Source organism: Jaculus jaculus, chromosome 1 (genome assembly GCF_020740685.1).
Source record: "Jaculus jaculus isolate mJacJac1 chromosome 1, mJacJac1.mat.Y.cur, whole genome shotgun sequence".
Lineage (NCBI taxonomy): Eukaryota > Metazoa > Chordata > Mammalia > Rodentia > Dipodidae > Jaculus > Jaculus jaculus.
In genome coordinates, this window is record NC_059102.1 from 106,233,773 (window position 1) to 106,253,696 (window position 19,924).

At 42.7% G+C, this 19,924-nt stretch overlaps 1 protein-coding gene and 1 non-coding gene across 3 annotated transcripts in view; one reads left to right on the forward strand and one right to left on the reverse strand.

Moving 5' to 3' along the window:
* The first annotated feature begins 8,694 nt into the window (after positions 1 to 8,694).
* Positions 8,695 to 19,924, forward strand: part of Zcchc7 (zinc finger CCHC-type containing 7) — a 224,956-nt gene continuing 213,726 nt past the window's right edge. The window contains exon 1 of one of the 2 annotated variants that reach the window (XM_045141734.1): positions 8,695 to 8,822. The gene's annotated coding sequence lies outside the window, so the exon portion shown is untranslated. Of the gene's footprint in view, positions 8,827 to 19,924 lie in introns of both variants that reach the window. The other variant, XM_045141735.1, reaches the window with a different exon arrangement.
* Positions 17,828 to 17,934, reverse strand: LOC123458190. Its single transcript, XR_006635488.1, has one exon. It is a non-coding gene; the product is annotated as a U6 spliceosomal RNA (small nuclear RNA).

Sequence of the window (19,924 nt, forward strand, 5' to 3'; positions counted from 1 at the left end):
TTTGTTTTTATTCAAGGTAATGTTTCATTCTAGCCCAGGCTGACCTGGAACTCACTGTAGTCCCAGGCTGGCCTTGAACTCACAGTGATCATTCTACCTTTGCCTCCTGAGTGCTGGGATTAAAGGTATGCACCACCATGCCCAGCAAGTATTTCCTTTTTTATTTACTTATTTTTAATTTTTGGCTTTTGAGGAAATGAGTATGGCCACATGAATTCATAATATAATAACAATAATAACTACCTTTTGTGTAGTAGCTGTTTGGGGTTTAAAGAAATATTTTATTTATTTATTTCAGAGAGACAGAGAATGAATACATCATGGTCTCTAACCACTGCAAATGAACTCCAGAAGCATGCACCATCTTGTGCATCTGGCTTACATGGGAATCGAACCTGAGTCCTTAGGCTTTGCAGGTTAAGTGCCTTAACTGCTGAGTCATCTCTCCAGCCCTGTTTGGGGCTTTAAGAGCCTTTCATATTCAAGTTAACATGTTTATGCATGAAGAAACAGAGGCTCAGAGAGGTAAACTATTCCACTTAAGACACCAAACCTGCTGGAACCAGAATTCCAGGTCTTTAAATTCAAAATTCCAACTTTTTTTTTTTCTTCAAGGTAGGGTTTCGCTCTAGCCTTTTTAACTTTCTTCTTCTTTTTCTTTTTCTTTTTTTTTTTTTTACTTTTTTGAAGTAGGGTATCATTCTAGCCCAGGCTGACTTGGAATTCACTATGTAGTCTCAGGTTAGCCTTGAACTCATAATGATCCTCCTACCTCAGCCTTGAGTGCTGGGATTAAAGTTGTGCACCACCACATGGGGCTTAATTTAATAAATTTAATTTATGCTAGCACTCACTTATAAGCCAATTGGTACCATGTAAATAATATACAAAGTTAGCCAGGCGTGGTGGTGCACGCCTTTAATCCCAGCACTTGGGAGGCAGAGGTAGGAGGATCGCTGTAAGTTCAAGGCCACCCTGGACCAGAGTGAGACCCTACCTCTAAAAACCAAATATATGTGTGTGTGTGTGTGTGTGTGTGTGTTTGTGTTTGTGTGTGCATACATACATATACACACATATATATACTAAAAGACCCAAAGAGTTAGTAGCTTTCATTTAGACTTATCATTTTCCAGTTTAAAGTTAGACTGTGGATCTGATTTCTTCATCCACAGCACTAAGCGATCCTTAATCTAAGTGTAAGCTTCTTAGAATCAAGGAAGATAGCTTACATCTCAAAGACACAGAGATAACCTAATCACTGCTAAGGTTCAAGTGGACACCAAGTAAAAGCAAAAACAAGATCAAAATATAAAACTTGTAATGCAGACTTAGTTGACAACGCTTCCCATTTTAGGAGCTAAACAGCAGAGAGGGAGATACATTTACAGATGGAAATTTCTCCCAAGATGCAATTTTTTTAGCTAACTTCCTTCACTTTTTTTTTTTTTTTTTGAGGCAAGCCCAGTAGCCTGGCCTTTTTTTCTTTTTCTTTTTAAATGGGAAAGCGACAGAGAAAGAGAGCCAGAGCAAGCGCGAGAGAGCATTGGCATGCCAGGGCTTCTAACCACTGCAATTGAACACCAGACGTGTGCGCATGCGTGCACGCGCGTGCGCACCTTGTGCACATGCGCGACCTTGAGTGCTTGCGTCACTTTGTGCATCTGCCTTATGTGGGTCCTGGAGAGTAGAACCTGGGTCCTTAGGCTTCACAGGCAAGCGCCTTAACCACTAAGCCATTTCTCCAGCCCCTTTATAGTGAGGCTAAACTATATTCCTTGTGCTTGCTTGTGTAGTGAAAAGGAAAGGAAAGAAGGTAAAGGGAAAAAGGAAAAGAAGGAAGGATAAAGGAAAGAAGAATGAAGAACCATCTGGGATACTGACATTAAGTTTTCTATCTGTACTAGACCTTGCTGGCTGTCCACCGTAGTCATACTGGCTCTTGGGGAATCTCTGTGAGTAATTTTCCTCCAGGTATCCCCAGAAACCTTCCCTGAGTATGCCTTTATTGTGTCTTTTTTGTTTGTCTTTTAAAAAATTTTTTTGTTTATTTATTTATTTGAAAGTGACAGACAGAGAAAGAGAGAGAGAGAGAGAATGGGTGCACCAGGGCCTCCAGCCACTGCAAAGGAACTCCAGATGCGCGCGCCCCCTTGTGCATCTGGCTAACGTGGGTCCTGGGGAATCGAGCCTCAAATCAGGGTCCTCAGGCTTCACAGGCAAGCGTTTAACCGCTAAGCCATCTCTCCAGCCCCTGTTTTTTTGAGGTAGGGTCTCACTGTAGTTCAGGCTGACCTGGAATTCACTATGTATTCTCAGGGTAGCCTCGAACTCACAGCAATTCTCCTACCTCTGCCTCCCAAGTGCTGGAAGAAAAGGTGTACTTTACTGTCTCTTTATAACAGTTCAGACATAGTTTAATACACAGAGCAGCTGGATTCTTTACCTCTCATGAAATGAGAATCTATGGTGTCTAAATTCATCCAGTTTGGCCTTGGAAGGTTATGGAATGGAATCCCCTTGAAGCAGTCTTAGAAGAGAAGAGTGTGAGCCTGTAAAAGCAAGCTGGACATAGGACACTCAGGAGGGGAAAATGGAGATTCCTGTACCTGAATCTGTAGCTGAAAATGGTCCAAGAGAGAGTGTTGAGAGGAAAACTTCAGGATCAAGGAGGGTGGCGGGGATTGAGGCATGTCATATAGTCAAGGGGATTTTCGGAAAGTGTTTTTGATCTGGAATATACAACTTTATGAAATTTGCATGTGAGCGTCACGAGTCAGTTTGTCTCAGTAGTCCTGAACAGTTTTCTTGGAGGCAAGATAGTGGTTCAGGATGCCGGTGAATCAGTCCTTAGATTCAGCCTGGATATGTTCAGCATGGGGAATGGATATCTCTAAGGGGATTCCTATCTTCAGGGTCAGTGGCACTTGTTGAACTTGCTGTGGGGTCTGGGCCAAAAAAAAAAAAAAAAAGCAAAGGAAATCAGGAAACATGTGAGCCAAAACAGTGGAGCAGAACATTGAAGGTGCAGTCAAGGAAACTTAGCAACGCTGCTCCAGAGACATCCCTGTGTGGTGGCAGAAAAAAAGCAGCGGCACTGAGGTACCTGCTGAGAACCCAGCTCCATGAGTGTAGCAGCAATGGCGGCAGGAGCCGGTAGCTCTACTCAGATGAATGGAGATTTTTCTTCCCTTTCTTTTTCTTTCTTTCTTCCTTCCTCTTTCCCTCCCTGCCTCCCTCTCTCTCTCCTTCCTTTCCCCCCTACCCATTTCTTCTGCAGTGCTGGGAAAATAGGGCTCAATGCATGCTAGGTGAGCACTCTACCTGAGCTATATTCCCAGAAAAAGTTGGGACTCTGGGGCTGGGGATGCTTAGCAGTTAAAGGTGCTTGCTTGCAATGCATGCTGGACCAGGCTCTCAGTACCCACGTAAAGCCAGGTGCACAAACTGGTGCATGTGTCTGAAGTTTATATGCAAGAGGCCTTGGCAGGCCCATTCTCTCTCTCTCTCTCTGCTCATGAATAAATAATTTTTTTTTTAATTTAAAAACAGTTGGAACTCTTCACACAGAAAATCATTTCAGGTCTTGTCAGTATGAAGCACACTTGGAGTTTATTAAGAAGAGATTTTAAAGCTGGGCATGGTGGTACATACCTTTAATCCTAGTACTCTGTAGGTAGAATTAGGAGGATCGCTGTGAGTTCGAGGCCACCCTGAGATGACATAGTGAATTCCAGGTCAGCCTGGGCTAGAATGAAATCCTACCTCGAAAAAACGAAAAAAGAAAAAGAAGAGATTTTAAACAGGTATGATGGTTGCATGCCTTTAATCTCAACACTTGAGAGGCAGAGGTAGGGGGATGGGTGTGAGTTCAAAGCCAGCCTGAGACTACATAGTGAATTCCAGGTCAGTCCAAGGAGATTGAGACCATACCTCAAAAAAAAAAAAAAAAAAAAAATTAAATAAAATAAAATAAAGAAATTTAAAAATAAAGAGATTTCAAGCTGGGCGTGATGGCACATTTTAATCCCAGCACTTGGGAGGCAGACGTAGGAGGATTGTTTTGAGTTTGAGGCTAGCCTGGGACTACAGAATGAGTTCGTGAAATCCTACCTTAAAAAAAATAAGAGGGAGGAAAACATTGAGGTCAGCGTGAGAGGTGCTTAGGAAAGGGAGACCCTGAGTGTGGGCTTCTGGAGAGTTACTGACTCCTGCAGTTTTACATCTATATCAATGTAATGGAGCATGACAAAGCATTAGTTATTTGGGACCATGACTTGGCTTTCCCATTGAACCGGATTCAATTCTGGTTCTTGGTTTCTTAAGTCTTGAACTTTTATTGAGTGCTCTGCTTCTGCCAGTCATTGTATTGGGTAGTAAACATATAAAGACAAATCAAAACTTCTGCCTTGGGACTGGGGAAATGGCTTAGTGGATAAGGCAGCGTTTGCCTGCGAAGCCTAAGGACCTGGTTCTGTTCCCCAGGACCCACGTTAGCCATATGTACAAGGGGGCACATGTGTCTGTAGTTTGTCTGTAGTGGTGGGAGGTCCTGGAGTGCCCATTCTTTCTTTCTCTTGGCCTCTTCCTCTCCCTCTCTCTGAAAACAAAACAAAACAAAACAACAACAACAAAAACTTCTGCCTTTAGGGAGTTTCATAGCCCAGCTGGGAAATAACTGTTAAGACCAATACAACACAATTATCTTGGTCAAGGCTTAACCAAAGTATAGGAAGCCCTGGAGAAGGAATGTCTGCTCTGTCTGAGGGAGTTAGATTTCCCTTAAAATCCAAGACTTCAGCGGAGTAGAGTGAGTAGCAGAAACTTAGAAGGAGAAGGTCCTCTGCAAAGACATGGTTCTGGGAGAGCACAGTGGATTAGCTATTGTTTAGGATTCAGCACATCATGGAGCACAAAGGCAGATACCATCATATAAAATGCCATTCAACAAACTTTTTTTTTTTTTTTTTTTGAGGTAGGGTCTTATTCTTGCCCAGGCTGATCTGGAATTCAGTATGTAGGCTCAGGCTGGCCTTGAACTCACTGTGATCCTCCCATCTCTGCTTCCTGAGTGCTGGGATTAAAGGCATGTGCCTCCCAGCCTGGCCTGTTTTGTTCAAGCTGTTTTTCTTCAGCAGGGTTTCACTATTGTCCACTCTGTAGTCTTGGATTTCCGGTGATTCTCCCACCTCAGCCTGGGATTAAAGGCATGAGCCCCCACACCTGGCTCAAGTTCTATGTTAACACATAACCTACCTAAGGGGAGGGACTTGAGTACTGTGAGGAGTAAAAGGCGTCATCTTTGTCAGATGAGTAATAATCAGAGGGTGGGCACATTCAACCAGTCTTACTTTAGTTAGCCTTCCACAGTTGTGACCAAAATACCTGAGAGAAACAATTTAAGGACAAAGAATTTATTTATTTGGGGGTTTTGTCCAGGTAGGGTCTTGCTTTAGCCCAGGCTGACCTGGAATTCACTATGTAGTCTCAGGGTGGCCTCGATCTTATGTCAGTCCTCCTACCTCTGCCTCCTGAGTGCTGGGATTAAAGGCGTGCGCCACCAAGCCCAGCAAAGAATTTATTTTGATCCATGGTTTTTGTTCATCATGATAGGAAGGGATGTGATGAGGAAGTTTACATCATGGTGGCTAGAAAGCAGAAAGAGAATGCCAACCATTTCTTTCCTTATTTCCTCTCTTTAAAATTTTTATTTCTTGGGTTGGAGAGAATGACTTAGGAGTTAAGGGGCTTGCCTGCAAAGCCTAAGGACCCAGGTTCAATTCCCCAGTACCCATGTAAGCACAAGATGGCACATGCATCTGGAGTTCGTTTGCAGTGGCTAGAGGACCTGGCTTGCCCATTCTCTATCTGCTTCTTTCTCTCTCTCAAATAAATAATTTTTTAAAGTTTATTTATTTATTAGAAAGAGAGAAGAAGAGGGAGAGAGACAGAATGTGCACACCAGGGCCTTTAGCCATTGCAGACTCCAGACGCATGCACCACTATGTGCAACTGGCTTATGTGGGTTCTGAGGAGTCTAACATGAGTCCTTAGGCTTTGCAGGCAAGCACCTTAACTACTAAGCCGTCTCTCTAGGCCCCCTATTTTCTTTTGATTGCAGCTAGGTCTTCAGTCTACTTGGATGGTGCAGTCCACATTCAGGTCTTATCTCCCCCATGGCTGACCTGGGTTTAAACTCCCCAGTACCTAGAGAAAGCTAGATGCCCAAAGTGGTCCATGCATCTGGAGTTCACTGTCAGTGGCAAAATGCCCTGGTACACCTATTCTCTTTCTCTATTTATGCTTGTAAATTACTAAATAAACATATCTTGAAAATCACAGCTAGACTGGATAGCACAGGCTGGTAATCCCAGCATTTGAGAGGTTGAAATGCGAGAATTTGAGACCAAGGGTATCCTGGTCTACATAGTGAGACCTCATCTCAAAAACCAACAAAAAAACAAAGGGTTGCTGAAAACTGAAATGGTTATACTAAAGAGTAAATCTAGCACTTGAGGTTTTCTTTTTTAGATAGTGTTTTATTCTAGCCCAAGCTGACCTGGAACTCACTCTATAGTCCCAGCCTGGCCTCAAACTCACAGCAATCCTCCTGCCTCTGCTTACTGAGCGCTGGGATTTAAGGGCATGAGCCAACGTGTTTGGCTGATTTACTTTTTTTGCGTATGTGATGTGCATGCATGTATGAGCATGTTTTTAAGTGTGGATGCACCTGTGTGTAGGAGCATGTGAACATGGAGTCCAGAGGTAAATGTTGGGTGTTTTCCTCAGTCACCTTGTTCTTTGAGACGGGGTTTCTCTTTGAACCTAAAGCTCATCAACTTGGTTAAACTAGCTAGCCAGTGAGCCCCAAGGATTTCCTGTCTCTGCTTCCACAGTGCCGTAACTATGGTAGGTACTACCTTGTACTAGGGTTATGAACTCAAGTCCTCATGCTTGCATAGCAAAGGACTTTATTCACTATCTCCCCAGCCCCCAAACTCAATCCCCCACCTCCCAGGTAATGTGGCATAAGGTCTCTCCCTTTAGCCCAGGCTAATCTGGAATACACACTGTAGTCTCAGGATGGCCTTGAATTTACAGAGATCCTCCTACCTTTGTGTCCCCAGTGCTGGCATTAAAGGTGAGCGCCATCACATCCTGCTCAAACTTTTAACACACTATAACCAAATTGTATTTTGGCTTTCTAGCTACTCTCTTGGCTGAGACAAGAGACTTTTAATTTTTTTCTAGCATTTTATCAACACTTTTCTAGCATAGCCTGAATTTTCAATTTTTTTTTTTTTTTCCGAGGTAGGGTCTCACTCTAGCTCAGGCTGACCTGGAATTCACTATGTAGTCTCAGGGAGGCCTCGAACTCACAGCAATCCTTCTACCTCTGCCTCTGGGATTAAAGGTGTGTGCCAGCATGCCCAGCTCAAGTTTTCTTTAAAAAAATATTTTCTTTCACTTATTTACAAGCAGAGAAAGAGAGACACACAGAGAGAACAGGCATTATGAATTTGGCTTTACATGGGTACAGGGGAATCGAACTCAGGTCATCAGCTTTTGCAGGCAAGCACCTTAACTGCTAAGCCATCCCTCCAGCCTTCAAATTTTCCTTTGTGTAGAGAGAGAGAAGGAATGAATGAATATAGATGTAGCAGGACTTCCATTACTGCAAACAAATTCAAGATGCACATGCCACTTTGCATCTGGCTTTAAGCGGATATTGGGGAATGGAATCCAGGCTTTGTAAGCAAGTGCCTTTAACTGCTGATTAACTATTAAGATGTGTATAGGGAGAGATGGATCAGCGGTCAAAGGCACATGCTTACAAAGTTTGATGGCCCGGTTGGATTCCTCAGTACCCACGTAAAGCCAGATGCACAAAACCGCAAAATCATCAGGTGTCCGTTTACAGCAGAAAGGGGCCCTGGCATGCCCATTCTCTCTCTGCAGGCAAATATACACACACACACATATATGTGTGTGTTTTTTCCCCCCAAAGGAACCAAACCAGAGTCAGCCGGCACTACCTTGTAGCATTCAAACGACCAGCATTAACTCCAACCTTTAGCAGTGTAACTTTTCAAGATTTACAAAGGGTTAAATCTATTGCTTGGTATTACAGAAAGACGCCCCAAAGTGAACTCTGTAGCCTATGGATAGAAGGGGCCAACTGAGTTTATCTAGCATGTTGGCAAAGAAATCAGACGCCCGCAAAAGAGCCTTTTCTACACTTAGGTTCCTTGGGTACCCGTCCCAGGTCGCTTGCCCACCTAGACCTTGCGGCTACCGGGGTTCAGATCCAATCGGCGCCACATGGCACTGGAGGGAGTCCCAGAGAGACCAGGAAGAGGCGGGCCTATGCTGAACTTCCCAGCGCATTGTGGGAGTTGTAGTTTTCTCCCGGCACAGGCGGTGCGCGCCTCGCCAGCTTTTGCTCTTGTAAGTGGCATCTCTTGTGGAACTCATTCAAGGATAGTATTCGCCGTTATATGCGAAGGCTAATTTTTTTTGGAAAGGAAATGTGAAGGGAAATGAGCAAAGCCAACCAAAATTTTATAAGCGCGGGCGGGGGGGGGGGCTTGGGTGGGAGGAGACTGAGAAATCTGAGAACAGTTATTACGCATGCGCACAGAAAGCTCACTGGTTGGGCGGGGACGAAGGACGCGCGACGAGAGCAGTGTTTTCCCCGGAAGTGCCTTCCCTCCTCTCGGGTTCGTGCGGACGCGGCCTCCTTACCTCATTTGTCCTCGCCCCTCCCCGTTCCTCTACGCGCTGAGGTTCCTGGTTGGTGCTTCCTGGTCGCAGCCGCGGCAGTGAGTATGTGTGCGACGGACCCCGAGCCGTCCGCGGCCGGGGGACCCCTGCCCCCCCCACCCTCCGCCTCGCCCGCGGGGCTGTGGAAGCAGCGCGCGTCCCTCGCCGGCCTCCGCCACCCGGTTGGCGTTAAGTCGTGGGAGGCGCGGCGCGTCAATGGCCTCTGGGCTGAGCGCTGCTCCACGCGGCTCGGCGGACAGGCTGCGATCGCGCGTTTCCCCGTCCCTCCGCGGTCGGGGATTGTGCTTCAAGAAAGTCTGGGTTGCCGATGTCCTCGCAGGGGGTGGCCTTCCCATGTGTTTTACCCATCCGGCTCACTAGGGTCCCCTTGTCTTGGGGAGGCTGGTCAGTCAGTAAACGTGGAGGCCGCGCTTCCCGGGTGGAGAGCCTGGGCCGTCTCCAGCTTGTGACAAGCAGTTCCTGGGCTAAAGGACGATCTCTCTCTCTCTATATATATTTGAGCTTGTACCTCTTCCTACATGTAAAAGAAGCGACTTTAGATTTTATTCACTAAGGCTTCTCCTTTCCCCCTTACATCCTGTTAGCTGACAATTGCCCTCAAGCCTTCAAGGGCTGTCGGTGCTTTGGGGGGGAAAACGGGAATTTGGTAGGCCTGGGCTCCAGTCGTGCCTCCACCACTCATTAGCTGGTGACTTTCAAAATCTCTAGGCCGTATTTTCTATTATCTCAGATTTTAGGGTTGAATTGGGAAATATTTTAGAGCCTTTTAAATCTATGAATAAATCTCTGTGCCTGTTTCCCCTAAGTATAAAATGAGCAATTAGTGACTTTCATATCTTTTCCAAAGCTTGTGACTTTGTTTTGAACATTTAAGCTATTAAATACGAAGACTTTAAAGTGAACTGTGTGTATTTTAAGACTTTCAACCCCTTAGGGGCAGTTTCTTATTGCTATTCAAGAGAATCTGAGAATAGGGGCTGAAATTCTGAAGAATTGGAAGTGGGAATTGTTTGGTAGCTACAAGGGTAAACGTTTATGGCAAAAGACAGAAGAACCATTAGAAAGGTGAAGGCAGTGTTTCCACATAGAGGTTAGGTCTTAAAAAGTGTTTATCCCAAGATCGCACTGACTTAACCTCAGTATAATTTACTGCTGTCAAGATATGGTATTCTTCCTCGCTTTTGTAGCTGTTACATTCACACACTTGGATTCTTTTTATTTCATATTTATTTATTTGCAAGCAGAGACTGAGAGAGGAGAAAATGGGTATGCTAGGGCCTTTAGTTTAGTTACTGCATAGGAACTCCAGATGCATGCACCATGTTGTGCATCTGGCTTTATGTGGGTACTGGGGAATTGGACCTGAGTCATTAGGCTTTGCAGGCAAGCATCTGAATTGCTGAGCCATCTCTCCAGCCTTACACTTGGGTTCTCTTTTTGTTTGTTTTGTTTTTTGAGGTGGGGTCTCACTCTGTTTCAGGCTGACCTGGATTTCACTATGTAGTCTCAAGGTGGCCTCCAACTCACAGGAGTCCTCCTGCTTCTACCTCCCAAGTGCTGGGATTAAAGGCATACACCACCATGCCCGGCTACACTTGGATTCTTTACCTCATTTGATCAGTGGCAGTTACATTTGAAAAACGAACAGAAATTTTAAGTATAATTTTGTTTCTACTGTCATTGTCAGGATGACACACTAAGACTAAGTAGTAAATTTTCAGTTGAGAATAGACTGTGTGTTTTAATTTCCACTGAAAATGGGATTTAAAAATGAAGCCATGAGCCAGGCGTGGTGGCACATGCCTTTAACCCCAGCATTGGGGAGGTAGAGGTAAGAGGATCACTGTGAGTTTGAGGCCACCCAGGTCAGCATGGGCTAGAGTGAGACTGCCTCGAAAAACCAAAGACAAACAAACAAACAAAAAGAAGCCATGGAGCTGGGGATATAACTCATTGCTTGAGCACTTGCTTCCATGTCCAAGACCCTGCATATGATCCCTAGCACTAAAAAAATAATAAAGCCAAGCTCTGGGTTTTATTTAAATATGCCTGAGATGGATACCCATTCATCTAGAAGAAAGATCTAAGATAGACATGCTCCTGAAGTCAGTAAGAGCAAGACCAGAAAGTAGACTGTTAGAACAGAAGTATCAGCTTTAAAGGTTGCATTAATAATTCTGAAAGCTTAAGTAAACTAAGTTGTTTAGTGAATGCTCTTTTGTTGATGAAGACCTTTTAAAGTTATTCTGTAGAATGGTTTTATACTTATATTTCTCTCTCTCTCTTTCTCTCTCTCTCTTTTTTCTCCATCTCTAGGGTCTCACTCTAGCTTAGGCTGACTTGGAATTCACTCTGTAGTCTCAGGGGGGCCAACAGTTTAAGGTGGTCCTCCTGCCTCTGCCTCTGGAGTGCTGGGATTAAAGGCGTGTGCCACCATACCTGGCTTTTATTTCCACTTTTGTGGTATTTTATTTTTTCTTTTTCTTTCTTTATTTATTTGCATTTGTGTGGGAATGGCCACCAAGGCCTCTTGCCACTACAAACACCAGACATTTGTGCTTCTTATTGTGTTGACTTACTTGTGTTGCTTGGGAGTTGAACCCTGGCCTGTGTGCTTCGCAAGCAAGTGGTTACCTTTAACCACTGGTCCATCTTCCTAACCCCTTATATTGTAGATTCTTAACAGATCCATTTTCTGAAGTCATACTGTTAATCTATTTATTTATTTATTTATTTGAGGTAGGGTCTCACTCAAGCCTAGGTTCACCTAGAACTCTCTCTGTAGTTCCCTGGGTACTAGGGAACTGAACCCTGGAAAGTTTTTTTTTTTTTTTTTTTTTTTTGAGGTAGGGCCTCACTCTAGCTCAGGCTGACCTGGAATTCACTATGTAGTCTCAGGGTGCCCTTGAACTCATGGTGATCCTCCTGCCTCTGCCTCCTGAGTGCTGGGATTAAAGGCGTGCGCCCCCTCGCCTGGCCTGGACAGTGGTTTTGAAAGTACTTTTTTTTTTTGGTGTTTTGAGGTAGGGTCTCACTCTAGTCCAGGATGACTTGGAATTCACTATGTAGTCTCAGGGTGGCCTCTAACTCTTGGCATTTCTCCTACCTCTGCCTCCCAAGTGCTGGGATTAAGGGCGTGAGCCACCATGGCCTGGCTTGAAAGCAAGAACCTTTAGCCACATCTCCCCAGCCCCACTTTTTCTCCCAGCTCCCAGTTTTTTGTTTTTCTGAGGTAGGTTCTTGCTCTAGCCCAGGCTCACCTGGAACTCACTCTGCAGTCTCAGGCTGGCCTACACCTAACAGATTGTTTTACCTCTGCTCTTCCCTCCCTTCACCCCAAATGCTGGAATTAAAAGTATGTATGCACTATCACACCCAGCTTTTTTTTTTTCGAGGTAGAGTCTTGCTGTAGCCCAGCTGACCTGGAATTTACTATGTAGTCTCAGGGTGGCCTCAGACTCATGGCAATCCTCCTGCCTCTGCATCCCGAGTGCTGTGAGTAAAGGTGCACCACACCTGACTTATTATTATTGTAGTTGTTAAAATTTTTTAAAAATTTATTTGAGAGCGACAGATAGAGAAAGAGGCAGAGAGAGAGAATGGGTGTGCTAGGGCTTCCAGCCACTGCAAACAAACTCCAGGTCCATGTGCCCCCATGTGCATCTGGCTAACGTGGGTCCTGGGGAATCAGCCTTGAACCAGGGTCCTTAGGCTTCACAGGCAAGCGCTTAACCAGTAAACCATCTCTCCAGCCCATTATTATTATTTTTCTGAGACAAGGTCTCATGTAGCCCAGGCTGACCTGTAACTCACCATATAGTCCAGACTGGCCCTGAACTGGTGGTTTCCCTGCCTCCACCTCCCAAGTGCTAGGATTGCATTCCTGATCTACCATACCTATCTTTTGAATACCAGTTTAGGAAAGTTCTTGGACAGTAAACTGACAAGTTTCAGTGTATACTTTTCTTTCTAATTACAATGCTTTCTTCACAACTCTTGACTCAGAAGCTTTCTGAACCTTTTGGTCATTATGATTCCCAAATATACTAAACTAGATAACATACTGTCTTTATAGCAGTCACAGATTTTTAAATCTAGAAGGGACCTATTTGATTATTTCACATAGCCAGCCGCCTCAATCTATAGTCTATATATGAAGAAACAGGTCCAAAGAGATAATGAGGCATACCCAAGACTAAGCAGTTGGTTAAGACCACAGCTGAGCCAGGCGTGGTGGCCTTTAATCCCAGTACTTGGGAGGCAGAGGTAGAAGGATCACCGTGAGTTTGAGGCCACTCTGAGATTACACAGTGAGTTCTGGGCCAGCCTGGGCTAGTATGGGACCCTACCTCGAAAAACCAAAAAAACAAAAAAAGCTAGAACTGATTCACATGTTCCTTATTCCCAGCCAATTGTTCTTTAACATTTTAAAATAAAAGTTTCAGACTAAAGAATTTCAAATAAATATTACTACATATACCTTGTCTCTAACATCTAAATTTACCTTGCACATATCCATATTACTTCTCATTGGAAAAAACTTGAAGGAAGCATTGTAATTAGGTCATATTCACTTTCAAGTAAGCTTTAAAAAAATTATTTACTTATTTACATGAGAGAGAGAGGGAGGGAGGGAGGGAGGGAGAAACAAACAAAGAGCGAATGGACCCTCCAGGGCCTTCAGCCTCTGTAGGTGAACTCAAGGTGCATGAACCACCTTGTGCATCTGGCTTCACGTGGCTCCTGGAGAATTGAACATGGGTCCTTAGGCTACACCAGCAAGTGCCTTAACTGCTAGGCCATCTCTCCAATCCCCAGTATACTTTTTAAGAAAATACATTTGAATGTAATTAAAATGGCATATAAACCAAAACAGCCTGAGGCAAGCCTTAACCTTGGCATACATAAGCTACATAAATAGAACAGGGCATATTTATGCCCAAGCACAATTTTCAAGTACAGGAGTTACAAAATCCTCTTAACAGCCAAAGGGGTTAAATTGTTAAATTCATTTTTCTACATTTCATGGGAAGAGATAAATCCTTAGACTCAAGAAAGTCAGTTTTTATTATGGTTCTGTAGTTTATTTTTGGCATACATTCACAGGTGTGCCTATGGCTGTATTCTTAATCCCTTTCCTTTGGGATGTCTCCAAGAGTAGTACAAATTTGTAACTCTGTAATTTAGCTCTTTAATTTTTTTTTTTTTCCTGTGCTGCACTGGAATTAGGTTTTATCTTAAGTCCACACTGGATCCTCAGGATGGATCCAGTGAGGATTTTGAAGGAAGCACAATTCCTTTGACTTCTTTTTAAATTAATTTACCTATTAAATAAAAAAGGATGGAATTCATCTTTTATTTGGATTCCTGTAAGGCTAACATTTCAATATAAACCGATGAATGCTATGAGCATTATTAATTCAGATAACCACATTCAACTTGTATAACAACAGCATAGCAACTTAAAAGACAGTGCAACAACGGAGCAAATATATTGTATCTTTTACGAGAATAAAGGAATTAATTTTCTTTGTTTCTTTTGTTGTTGTTGTTTTTTCTAGGTAGGGTCTTACACTGGCCCAGGCTGACCTGGAATTCACTATGTAGTCTCAGGGTGGCCTCTGCCTCCCGAGTGCTGGGATTAAAGGTGTGCACCATCATGCCCTGTCATGTTTCTTTTCTTTTTAAATACTTTATTTACTTATTTGAGAGAGAAAGAGAAACGGGGGATGGGTGGGTGGGAGGGAATGGTGCATCAGGGCCTCCATGCACTGCAAACAAACTCCAGACACATGTTCCACCTTGTCCATATGGCTTATATGGATACTGAGGAATCAAACTTGGATCCTTAGGCTTTGCAGACAAGCACCTTAACTACTAAGCAATCTCTCTAGCCTCTCTTTTTTCTTTTCTTTCTTTTTTTTTTTTAATAATTGCAAGCAAGTGAGAGTGAGAGAGAATATGAGAATGAATATGGGAGTATGGTCACGCCAAGGCTTCCTGTCACTGTAAATGAACAGTAGAAGCATGTCCCACTTAGTGCATCTGGCTTTATGTGATTACTCGTGGATCAGACTCAGGCTGTTAGGCTTTGTAAGCAAGTGCCTTTAATCACTGAGCCATCTCTCCAGCCCTGTTTGTGTTTTGTTTTCCTTTGGGGGAGTGGGTTCAAGGTCGGGTATTGTTCTAGCCTATCGTTTTTTTGAAGCAAGGTCTCATTTCCCCCATGCTGGGATATATAGCTAGGGATGACCTGGAACTCTTCATCCTCTTCTCTCCCAAGTGCTAGGGTTACAAGCAGGTACCAGAAGTTGGGTTCTTTATTTGTAGAGAACAGTTAAGTTTAGTGTATTTTTGCTTCTTATGAATCTTAGGGTTACCTAGTTCCCTTACCAAAGCTATCATCATCACAATCTGATGTCCGGGCAGAGTTGGAAGCATAAGCAAACAACCATTCTTATGTCTGCTTGGCTAAATGTGGAAAAAAGAATAAATTAGCATTGTCACTGTTTCCCGCTTTCTTTTTTATTTATTTAAGAGCGACAGAGAAATAGGCAGAAAGATAGAGAGAGAGAATGGGCGTGCCAGGGCTTCCAGCCACTGCAAACGAACTGCAGACGCGTGCGCCCCCTTGTGCATCTGGCTAATGTGGGTCCTGGGAAATCGAGCCTCACACTGGGGTCCTTAGGCTTCACAGGCAAGCGCTTAACTGCTAAGCCATCTCTCCATACCCCCTCCCTGCTTTCTTTTTCTTTTTTAAATATATATGTGTGTATATATTTTTATTGGCAGCTTCTATACTTACAGACAACAAACCATGACATTTGCCTCCCCTCCCCCACTTTCCCCTTCTTAACTCTGCTCTCCATTATATCCCATCCCTCTCTCCATTAGTCTCTCTTTTAATTTGATGTCATCTTTTTCTCCTATTGTGAGGGTCTCGTGTAAGTATTGCTAGGCACTGTGAAGTCATGGATATCCAGGCCAATTTCCGGACAGCTGCATGTAAGGAGTGGTATACCCTTCCTTTGGCTCTTACATTCTTTCCACCACCTCTTCTGCAGTGGACCCTGAGCTTTGGAGGGTGTGAGATGTTTCAGTGCTGGACACTCTTCTGTCCCTTTCTTCTCAGCACTATGTTGCATCTTGGGTCATTCCAGTGGTCTTTGCCATCTGAAAAGAGAAGCTTCTCTAACCAGAAGTGAGTAGCATTAATATATGAATATGAACACTAAATGTAGTGCTTTAAGGGCAATTTGGTGAGAATAATTTATGCATTTAGCCAGACAAGAGCTGGCTTTACATCCCTAAGGCTCATGACCTCCCCTACCATAGGCTTTTTGATCAGGTTTTCACTACCAAGCATATATTCCCTCCCACAAAGCATGCCTTCAGTCCAATTAGAGAGCAGTTGGTTTCCCCCAGAGCAGGCATGCCACTATTGTACTTGTTCGGTCATTTGGCCTGTCTGGCCAAACTTGAGACTTCTATTGTTCACTATTTTCACTGCTGATGACTTTTGTCTCCCATAGGCTGCATATGGTGCAGCTTTTTCCAGCTTACAGTTGGCTGGTCTACAGGGAGAAGGTTTTCTGCTCAGCACCGGATTGATTTCTCAGTGACTTTGCTGCTCAGGTATGTGAAATTTTCAGCAGTAGGGTCTTACCATCTCTTTCTAATGGGAAACTAAGAGCCTTGGCAATAGCCTGTAATGTTTTGGAGGCAACAGGGACCACCCTGGCCAACAACTAGCTGGAAGGTATCCCATTCCTAGCACTGAAAATTCTCTAGTAACAATCTGTGCCTTCTGAATGTGCTGTTATTCAAGAAATTAGATTTTCATGTCTTATTCAGAATATCTTGGATTTTGATTGACCCACCTTCCCACCCTTCTTTCACACAATCTCCCTGACCTCTCTTAAGCCTGTCCTGTCCCTGTAATCTGTTCTACTTACATAGATATAATACCATCCAGTTAAGTCCTTCCCTCTCCTTCCTCCATTATAGTCTTTTTCTAGCTTACTGGGATCTACTAATTTTTGGTTCCAGATCACATACAAGGCTATATATTTGTAGCTAGGATCCACATATGAGAGAGAACATGCAATGTTTGGCTTTTCTAGGCCTGGATTACCTCACTCAGTATAATCCTTTCTAGGTCCATCCATTTCCCTGAAAATTTTATATATATATATATATATATATATATATATATATATATATATATATATATATTTTTTTTTTTTTTTTTTTTTGTTGTTGTTTGTTTTGTTTTGTTTGTTTTTTCTAGGTAGGGTCTCACTCTGGCCCAGGCTGATCCAGAATTCAGTATGTAGTCTCAGGCTGGCCTTGAAGTCACGGTGATCCTCCTACCTCTGCCTCCCAAGGGCTAGGACTAAAGGCGTGTGCCATCACACCCAGCACGTGTGTGTGTGTGTGTGTCTGTGTGTGTGTGTGTATTTAATCACTGAATAGAACTCCATTCTGTAAATGTACCACATCTTTATCCATTCATCTGTGGAGGCACATCTAGGCTGGTTCCATTTCCTAGCTATTGTGAATAGAGCAGCAATAAACATGGTTGTGCAACTATATCTAAGGTAGTGAGAAGAGTCATTAGGATATATACCTAGGAGTGCTATAGCTGGATCATATGGTGAATCTATTTTTAGTTGTCTCAAGAACCTCCACACTGATTTCCACAATGGCTGTACCAGATTACATTCCCACCAACAGTGTAGAAGGGTTACCCTTTTCCCCTATCCTTGCCAACATTTATTGTCATTTGTTGTTTTTTTTTAATATTTTAATTTTTATTTATTTGTTTGACAGAAAAGGAGGAAGGAAGAGAGAGAGAGAGAGAGAGACAGAAATAGAGAGGGGAAGAGAGTGGCCTTGCCAGGGCCTCCAGCCACTGCAAATGAATACATGCACCTTCTTGTGCATCTAGCTGACATGAGTCCTGGGGAATCGAACCTGGGTCCTTTGGCTTTGTAGGCAAACGCCTTAAGTGCTAAGCCATTCCTCCTGCCTCTCTTTTTTAAAGATAATGAAACGCTTCACAAACTTGCGTGTCATCCTTGTGCAGGGGCCATGCTAATCTTTTCTGTATTGTTCCAAGTTTAGTATATGTGCTGCTGAAGCTAGCATGCATTTGTGTTCTTGATGGTAGCCATTCTCAACAGGGGAGAGATGGAATCTCAAAGTAATTTTAATTTGCATTTCCCTGATGGCTAAGGATATAGAATACTTTTTTTAGACGTTTATATGCCATCTGTATTTCTTCTGGTGAGAACTCTTTATTTAGTTCCATAGCCCATTATTTAATTGGCTTGTTTGATTTTTTATTGTTTTCTTTTTTGAGTTGTTTGTATATTCTAGATATTGATCCTCTGTCAGATGTGTAGCTGGCAAAGATTTTCTCCCATTCTGTAGGTTGTCTCTTTGCTCTATTCACAGTGTCCTTTGCTGTACAAAAGCTTTACAATTTCATGAGATCCCAGTGATTGATTAGTGGTTTTATTTTCTGAGCAATTGGGGTTATATTTAGAAAGTCATTACCTATGCCAGTATGTTGGAGGGTTTCCCCTACCTTTTCCTCTAGCAGTTTCAGAGTTTCAGGTCTGATATTAAGGTCCCTGATCCACTTGGATTTGATTCTTGTGCATGGAGAAAGACAAGTATCTATTTTCATCTTTGTACATAAAGATTAGATATCTAGTTTTCCCAGCACCACTTGTTGAAGAGGTTTTCTCCAGTGAATATTTTTAGCATTTTTGTCAAAAATCAGATGGTTGTAGCTGCCTGAGTTAAAATCTGGGTCCTCTGTTTTGTTCCATTGATCTCCATGTTTGTCTTTGTTACTTCTATGGCTTTATAATATAGCTTAAAATCAGGTGTGGTGATACCACCAGCCTTATTTTTGTTGCTCAAAATTATTTTGGCTATTCAAGGCTTTTTGTGCTTCCAAATGAATTTTAGGATTCTTTTTTTTTCCTTTTTTAATTTCTGTGAAGAATGCTGTTGTAAATTTTTAAAATTTATTTTTATTTATTTCCTTGAGAGTGACAGACAGAGAGAATATGCATGCCAGGGCTTTCAGCCACTGCATATGAACTTCAGACACATGCACCCCCTTGTGCATCTGGCTAACATGGGTCCTGGGGAATCGAGCCTCAAACTGTGGTCCTTAGGCTTCACAGGCAAGCACTTAACCGCTAAGTCATTTCTCCAGCCCTGCTGTTGTAATTTTAATGGGGACTGCATTAAATGTGTACATTGCTTTTGGTAAGATTAGCATTTTCACAATGTTGATTTTTCCAGTCCAAGAACATGGGATGTTTTTCTATTTCCTTGTATCTTTTGCAATTTCTCACTTGAGTGTTTTAAAGTTCTCATTGTAGAGTTTGTTCACCTCCTTGGTTAGGCTTACTCCAAGGTAGTTTATTTATTTATTTTTTGAGGCAATTGTGAATGGGGGAGATTCTCTGATTTCATTGTCTGTGTGTTTGTTGTTAGTATATATGAAAGCCACTGATTTCTGTGTATTTATTTTGTATCCTGCTACATTGTTGAAAGTGTTTATCAGTTCTCACAGTTAGCTGGTAGAGTCTTCAGGGATTTTTATGTATAGAATCATATCATCTGCTAATAATGAGAATTTGATCTGTTCCTTTCCAATTTGTATCCCTTTTATGAGTGTCTCTTGCCTTATTGCTATAGCTAAGACTTCCAGCACTATATTAAATAAAAGTGGGGACAGTATACACCCTTGTTTTGTTCCTGAATTTGGTGGAAATGCTTCAAGTTTTTCACCATTTAGTATTATGTTGGCTGTAGGTTTGTCATAAATAACTTATTAATAACATATTGAGATATGTTCCTTCTATTCCCATCTATATCTCATCCCATAAAGGGATGTTAGATTTTGTCAAATTACTTTTCTGCATCTATTGAGATGATCATGTGATTTTTGTCCTTCAGACCATTTATATATTACACTTATCAATTTGCATATGTTGAACCATCCCTGCATCCCTGGGATAAAACCAACTTGCTCAGGGTCAATAATCTTTCTGATATATTCTTGTATTCTGTTTGCCAATATTTTGTTGAGAATTCATCCATCTATGTTCATGAG